Source organism: Squalius cephalus, assembly GCF_949319135.1.
Source record: "Squalius cephalus genome assembly, chromosome: 9".
NCBI classification, from domain to species: domain Eukaryota; kingdom Metazoa; phylum Chordata; class Actinopteri; order Cypriniformes; family Leuciscidae; genus Squalius; species Squalius cephalus.
Window position 1 is genome coordinate 44,157,936 of NC_137130.1, and position 8,427 is coordinate 44,166,362.

At 39.2% G+C, this 8,427-nt stretch overlaps 1 long non-coding RNA gene across 1 annotated transcript; it reads left to right on the plus strand.

Annotated features, from left to right (window-relative positions):
• The first annotated feature begins 2,755 nt into the window (after nucleotides 1–2,755).
• LOC307164917 lies at nucleotides 2,756–4,006 on the plus strand. The gene is made up of 3 exons (XR_013822361.1): nucleotides 2,756–2,831; nucleotides 2,919–3,086; nucleotides 3,917–4,006. It is a non-coding gene; the product is annotated as an uncharacterized lncRNA (long non-coding RNA).
• The last annotated feature ends 4,421 nt before the right edge of the window (nucleotides 4,007–8,427 follow it).

The following is an 8,427-nucleotide window of genomic DNA, read 5'->3' on the forward strand; positions in this document are numbered from 1 at the left end:
AGAATGATTCAGGAGCTGTTCAAAAACACAGATATTCTTCACAAACTCCAGGAGTCTGTTAGTTTACCTGGTCACTATACATCCTGCTGTGATGGTTCATATTTTCAAACTAACACATTGCTTTCATCAGGAGAGTTCAGTCTGCCACTCCAACTATACATTGATGATTTAGAAATAGCAAACCCACTTGGAACATCAAAAAAAATCCACAAACTATGTGCTGTTTATTGGGTCTTTGCCAGCCTTCCCAGTAAGTATCGCTCAGCCTTGCATACAATTCAGCTGGCACTTCTATGTAAAGTAGCTGACCTTAAAAAGAGTGGGTATAAAGCTGTGTTCTCTCCACTGTTGAAAGACATTAGCATTCTTGAGGAAGAAGGTGTGTTTATTGAGTCATTAGGGCAGAATGTTAAAGGAACTGTCTTTTGCGTGTCTGCAGACAATCTTGCAGCACACGGATTGGGAGGCTTCACAGAATCATTTAGATCCGAGTATACCTGTAGGTTTTGTTTAGCCACTAGAGATCAGATGAAATCTATGAGTGTAATTCAGGGGGATTTCCCCATGAGAACAGAGACCAGTCATGACATTCATGTTCGTGATGTTTTGCAGAGTGATACCCAAAGCAGTAAGTTTGGTGTAAAAGGAGACTGTGTGCTGCGTGAAGCATTGAAACATTTCCACCCTGTTACCGGATTTGCTCCAGACATTCTTCATGACCTATTGGAAGGTATTGTACCAGTTGAGTTGTGTTTATGCCTTCAAAAGCTGGTTAACAAGAAGTACTTCACTTTAGACTACCTAAACAATAAGATTGAATTGTTTCCTTATGAACACACTGACAAAACAGACAAACCACACCCAATACCAAAAACCTGTTTCACAAAAGGTAGTGTTGGTGGAAATGGTCATGAAAACGCCACCTTACTTAGACTGTTTCCTCTGATGGTAGGTAGCAAAGTTCCAGAGGGAGATAAGTCATGGGCTGTCTTAATGGATTTAAAAGACATTGTTGAGCTGTCATTATCACCAGCATTTACGGAAGAAACTATCCAGTATTTGCAATGTAAGATCAGTGACCACAGGCAGATATTTTCTGAGATTTTCCCTGAATCATGTTTCCGCCCTAAACATCATTTTGTGGAGCACTACCCGAATCTTATAAGGCGTTTTGGGCCGCTAGTGCATCTCTGTACAATGAGGTTTGAGGGGAAGCACAGATTCTTTAAAAGAGTTGTACATGACACCCAAAACTTTAAGAATGTGACTTCTACTCTTGCAACTAGACACCAGAACATGATGGCGTATCATCTGAGCTCACCATCATATTTTAAGCCACATACACATACTTCAAGTGTCTCTTCAGTGCTAGTCTCAACACTGCCTGATTGTGCTAAGGTTTTCATTCAGGGACAGACAACTACTAGCATAGTCTACACCACATCTAGGGTCACCATAGATGGCACTGACTATGCCCCAGGAATGTTTGTGTCTGCAGAAGCCTGTGGTGGATTGCCTCAGTTCTGGAGGATTGATGAAATCTTTCTTGTCAATAACAATGTGTCATTGCTCTGCAGTTCATTTGAGTCATGGTATGTTGAACATGTGCGCTGTTATGAGCTGTCACCAATGCCAGGAAGACTCTCTGTTTTTCAGATTTCGGATCTGAATGACACAATCACACTTGCTGCGTACTTCATTGATGGTCGGCTAATGCTGTCTCCCAGAAGATACATCTTGCAAAGGTATTGCTGAAGTTCAACATGGGTAGTTTAATGGGAAATGTTTCTGATCTGTGTTACAAAACACATTTTCAGATGTTGTGCATGTGATTGTTAATTTCTTTTTTTTATTACTACTCTTCAGTCCATAGAAAAATGGCAGCTTCCTCCTGTTTGATGCTTCGTGTCATTGTTGATGCCAGGACTACTAGGAAGATCACACTCGCCTCCTATCCTGAATCCACTGATGACCTGAAAAATGTTTTAAGAGAAAAACTGGACTTGGATAAAAACTTCAGCATACAATACGAAGACCCAGATTTCGATGGACAACTTGTATCTTTGGTGGACATCGACGAGTTGCCACCAAAAGCTACTGTTAAGCTTTTTTTTGATGGAAGTAGTTCTACATCAACAACAGACAGTGAATTATTAACTGATGTTTCCACACCTGAACGTGTTTCAGGGTGGCCTCAAGACAATTTTCCAGTGCCTGCATTTTCTTATGAGGTCGAACACATACTTAGAGAAGGAAATTCTGCCTTTGAAAAAACAGGAAAAGTGCTGCAGCTAACCAGAGACCAGAAGCATGATGTCCTTGACAAATTAGCAGCTGCAATCTATAATTTTAAAGCCTACCCAAGTGACAAAGAGCTGTCAAAAGCAGCAGAAGCTCTGGTCACCAAACACCCATGTCTGAAAGAGCTGGGTTCAGACACCGGATGGTTTGGATGGAAAACTAGCATCAAATTTAAAATGGGGAACTTCCGAAACAAGCTGAGGAGAGCAGGATGTATGGAGGTTGCAGTGAACGCTGGAAAACGAAGCAAAAGCATTCCAGACAATGAACCATCACACTCGAACATAAAAAGGGCAAGACGTGCCGAGGTAAACTACTTACCAGACTTCCCCCAAGGTCATGATTCTTCGACTCTAGAGCAGCAGAGGGTTGAAATTACAGAAGAAGTTCAGAAGGCTGAAAAAAATCTTGTTGTTGTTGATAAGAAGATGCAGATGACATTTGCATTACGCAGGAATGAGATCATTACCAGTCCATCACCAGTGAAAGAGATCCTTGGACGCTGGCCAGCTCTACGTTTGGAATCACAGGTATAATTAAATTTAATTATGTGTTTAAAGAATTTATTTAATAGTTTCAGTCTTTTTGTGACATGCTTTTCTTGTCTTCTGTTTCAGGTATGTGCTGAATTTCAGCGCATTACCAACCAGAATTTGACAAACACATTTTACGCAGAGCTAGACCGCCACAGTGTTCGCCTGATGACTTTATATCGACAGAGAGCAGCGAAGACTGGAAAAACTGCTGATGCACTTGCTGAATTTCTTCGGGTTCATGACTTAAAGGTATTATCGTGGTATTATTGTTGTTTAATGCTTCAACAGACATTGTTTTGACTGTATATACTGAATATTATCACTTGATCTAAATATATAAGTCTAACTATGACTTGGATTTATTATGTACTAAGTGATGAGTAAACCTTTTTCAGAATTTTTTGTATTTAATTTAGAACAGTGGTTCTCAAACCTGTCCTGGAGGACCCCCTGCCCTGCACATTTTGTATATCTCCCTGATCACATACACCCAATTTAGTTCTTGCAGTCTCTACGAGCTGATGAATAGAAACCTGTGTAGATGAGGGAGACATACAAAATTTGCAGGGTAGGGGGTCATCCAGGACAGGTTTGAGAAACGTTGATTTAGAATACATTAAAAAAAACTTCTGATGTGTCTTTGTGTCCTTTTAAAGGGATAGTTCACTGAAAAATAAAAATTCTGTCATGAAATACTTGCTCGTTGTTTCAAATCTGTATAACTAACTTTGTTTGGATGAACACAGAGGAAGACATTTGGAAGAATGCTGGTAGTCAGTGGGTTTGGTTATAAACTGGTCGTCAATTGTTTGGTTATAAACATAATTATAAACATGTGTTCATCAGAACAAAGACATTTATAAAGATTTGGAACAACTTAAAGGTGAGTAAATGACACAATTTTTATTTTTGGGTGAAGTATCCCTTTAAGAGTCAGGACTCTTACCGTGATTACTTGTTTTATCTATGCCTTGATCAACTTTTTGGCATTCATTCCGTTTTAAGTTAGCATTGTTTGGTTTTGTGCTGGCTAAAATGTGTGTTCCACTTTTAACATTGTTTTCAATGTGAACTTTAAGGATCAACATGATGTACACACAAGGCGAACAACAGTGCTCTGTGCACTTCCTGTGTATCTGAGAGAAGACACTTCAAAATTCTTTAAAACATGCACGGTAAGTCACTTATTCTGCATATTTCGTAGGATTATATGTCTCAATTTTTTTTCACACTGGTAAGATAGCATTTGGTAATTGTGTTTCAATACTTTTTACATCCAGATTGAAGATGATTCAGAAGAGCCAGATGTTGATTCATCAGTTGCCCTTTTGACAGTCATCCGAGAACTCCCAGACATTGCTGTTCAGTACAATCCAGAGAAGATTTCGATCATCCTTGAGAATGAAGTTGTCATAACAAACCTTCAGAGACTCTCTGATGCTTTCCTTTTGATGTTTGGCTTAATCTATGCATTGGATCTCTCATATCCAAAAGAGATGGGCAACACATTTGAGTTTATTCAGAAGGTTCTTTTGGGTCTTGATGATGGCAAACTTAAGCCAAGGGTGCTGGCTCTAAAGAATGACTTGCTGATTCATGCACAGTAATTGTATACTGTGTGCCTGTGTTGTGTTGTTTTCTTTGGCATATGTGCAAGATTTCAACAAGACAACAATTGGTGCTCTGCCTAAAATATAAACAAAAACAAAAATAGCAATTTCTTCTGTCACAAAGTTAAAAAAAAAATTGAAGACAGCAGATCAAGAAAGCTTAATTCTGCTTTGTATTCATTAATGTAATATTTTAATTTATTATTTTTGACCAGGTGTGCCTTTTTTTGTTGCACAGAACTGTTGTCACAGTTTTTGTTGGCATAATGGCTGTTAAGGTAATATTTCAATGTATTTTCTTTGACCTGGTGTGCCTTTTTATTGCACATTTCTGTTGTCACTAATTTTGTTTGCATAATGCCTATTCCTTTAGGTAATATGACAATTGATTTTCTTTGACCAGGTGTGCCTTTTTTTTTTTGTTGCACAGAACTGTTGTCACAGTTTTTGTTGGCATAATGGCTGTTTAGGTAATATTTCAATGTTTTTTATTTGACCTGGTGTGCCTTTTTATTGCACAGAACTGTTTACTGTTTTAACTTGTTTCTCATGTTTTATAATAAATTTTTGTACTTTGTTTAATGATTTCAGATTTGTAATTTGTACTGTTAAGTTGTAAAATGTATATATTTGAGTACAGGAAACTTAAAAAAAACAAGGCAATCAGTTGCCACAAAATATTTAAGTAACATTACTACTACAATTTAAGTTACGTAAATTATAAAATTTAATTTAATAACACTTAAAGTTCTTTAAAGTAAGTTTAGATAAATTAAAAGTGTTGATATATATTTGAGGGATATTTTAATTAAGTGAAATAATTAAAGTTGTCAGTACTCAAAACTTTGAGTTGCATTAAAGTAAAGATGAGCAATACACTAAATATATATTTTGATTTAAATTAATGTTTATTTATAATTTACAGGTACTCAAAGTAAGTAGCTATATGCTTACTGATGATATTTAAGTTTGCAAACTTACAAAAATAGCGGCAATCAGTTGCCTCAATTTTTTTGAGTTAGTAGAACTTATCCGGGTTTACAGTGTTGTATACTTGATATATATTTTTGTGATGCTAATAAGTGCGATGACATGACGTGAAGAGTTAGCTGAAGCTAATAATAGTGGTGGGGGAAAACTCGATTCTGTTCAGTATCGAGATATTTTGCGCACGCAATTATATCAATACTGTAGCGCAAAGTATTGCAATATTTAGGCTAATTATAAAACAATTATACTAATAATTATATTATTATATACTCCCTAATATATTACCCACCCCTAATAATAGATCTATTGCCATTAGACAGTCCATAGACAGTATAGCCAATGTGAGTAGCTGACGGATGTATACCGTCAAAATGGCTGACACACGGCTAGGGGTCACGTGACTGGGAGATCCCTATACAGCAAGGTGCCATCGCATCACAAATGCAAATGAAATCCTAAATAGAGCAACGCTATTGGCTGTTGTGCGGTCTGACGCGACACCCGAACATATACTTCGTATTTACGCGTACAAACTGTGCGTGTTAATGCGTACAAATTTCACGCGTTGCATATAATAAGTATTGTCCCCAACGGCGTTCCATACGTCTCACACACTCATTCACTTGCACATATCAGGCTCACTCACGTCACATAGCCTACACGCACTCACACGCTCACGCACTCGCACATACACTTACTCGCACGCGCACGCACGCACGCACGCTCTCTCTCTCTCTCTCTCGCTCTCTCTCTCTCTCTCTCTCTCTCACACACACACACACAGTCACACACACACTCACTCGCGAACACAGACTCTCACTCACTCTCCCTCACTCACTCGCGCGCCGTGGAGGACCGTTAAAAAATTAAACATGCTAGTCTTTCTGTCGTGATGTCGTGAAGCATCGCAATCGCGACGTAGGTTGTCGCCCACTATGACACACTATACGAGATGAAACGATCGAATCTTGCGTCCCGACGCCCGTTGTCGTTTGCGAATCCCCACGACACCCTACGTCAAACGGATCGTGCCAAAATCGGGCTAAAATCGTGTATTCTGAACCAGGCATAAAGTAAAGTGTAAATCAACTAGGCAAATACAAATAATATTAATACTCATAAAACCTGCCCAGAAAGCCGGACAAAAAGGTGCAAACTCATTGTGTAAGATGTGTTGGTCCTATCTGCAACGTTCATAGCTACAAAATCTACAAAGGTTAGTAGCAAATTTAAATTTCTCTAAAACACTGTAACACGCAAATTATCAAATTTTAAACATTAGAGTATCATCAAAATCTTAAATTATGTAATTATTAAGTTAAAGATAAACATAAAACATGGAACTCGTTTTTGGAAGAAAACAATATAAATCAATAGGGTTTATTATTTAAATTTTAATACTAATTGTTGAGTTAAGAACTAATTTCTCAGCACTCAGTAGTGTTTGGAATTAATATTACCATCATTGTTAAAATGAGTAACTAGTTTACTAGTGTGAGCTAAATAATGCTACTTCTGATTTCATTTCAGCTTACTTTTCAGTCTGATTGCCATCCTCTTCACTGGCTCAGGTACAGGTAGGGAGAGGTGTTTTTCATCATCACTGACATTGACTGTGCTGTTGGGTCCAGCCTCGTTATCCTTGAGCTCAGCTGTACTACTAGAGCCGTCAGAGCCTGCTGAACTGCAACTCCCCTTCGCGCCAAATGCATAATCTGTTCATTTGAAGCATTTCACAGCATCTACTACATCTAATTTTTTTTATTTTTTTTTTTATTTTTTTTTTAACGCCTAACTTTTCAGCTCCACCTTTTCTTTTATTCCACCTTTTCATCCATGGACAATTATTTGTAATTATCTGCTCAGAGAAATTCGCTGTAACGGATCGATCTCTCTCTCTCTGTAAATGAGACGTGAAAGGGGGCGTATTTAAAGATACGCAATGGAGTAGACCAAACTAAATAACAGGGAGGGAGGGCAATACACTCACATGCACACAAAACACACTCCTTGTCGCCCGCGCGATCGACTCACTCATCCATTTGCGTGGAGATGTAATATTATGATTTCCGTCATTTTTTAATTTTATATATTTGTATACCGGGTGGACCATTGGCCAGCGGCCCCCCCGGGAAAAGTCCTGGTGCTCCAGATAGCCAGTCCACCCCTGCTAAGGCCTAATTTTGGCTTAATCCAAGCCCTGTCTGTGAAACCAGGGGCACGTTCAAGTTGTACGCAACGGTGCGCAACGTTTTGCTACGGTTTCCGGGTTGAACGACTACGTCAGACTTCGTACTTCCGCTCAATTTCAGTTCGCTTCTGTACTCGGTCTGAGATAGCGACCTATCTTTCCGTTTTCCTCCGGCCTCAAAACAGCCGGCCAATCAACGAACAGAGGGCGGGCTGAGAGCCGTGACGTAGATGCTGATTGTACCGTGGATGCGTAGATTTACTTCACATAATCTGCTAAAGTCGTTCACAGCCATGGTCACTCCGGTATTTCGCTCGATGGTTTTGTTTTCGCATCATACATGTGTTTACAGTGGAAGTTAGATGCGGCTGAGCATGCACATAACACATGTCATAACCAAACGTTATGTGATTGGTTTACGGGTAACCAATGATTTTAAACTTCAGACAAGCGCCCCCCCCCCCCCCCCCCCCCCCCCGCGAGAAAGAAAACGCTTTTCAATTATGCCATTCCAGACTGTCTACGAAGCAAAGCGAAGTAGCAGAGTTTGGTATTACCAGGCTAGGTTGAACGTCATGTTTCCTGGAAACAACGTGCACCGATGTGCAACAGGGTTTGAGATGCGTTTTCTCTTGTTTGGTGGGTGTGTCAGAACTGCAGTCCAATCAGCAGCAACATGTATATAAAGCACGCGGTATTAAAGTGCACTCACACAATGGGTTCAAGGAAATTCATTTACAAATGTGTTCGATGCAGCTCGGTATACGCAACAACTTAGGATATTAGAAGACATGTTTGT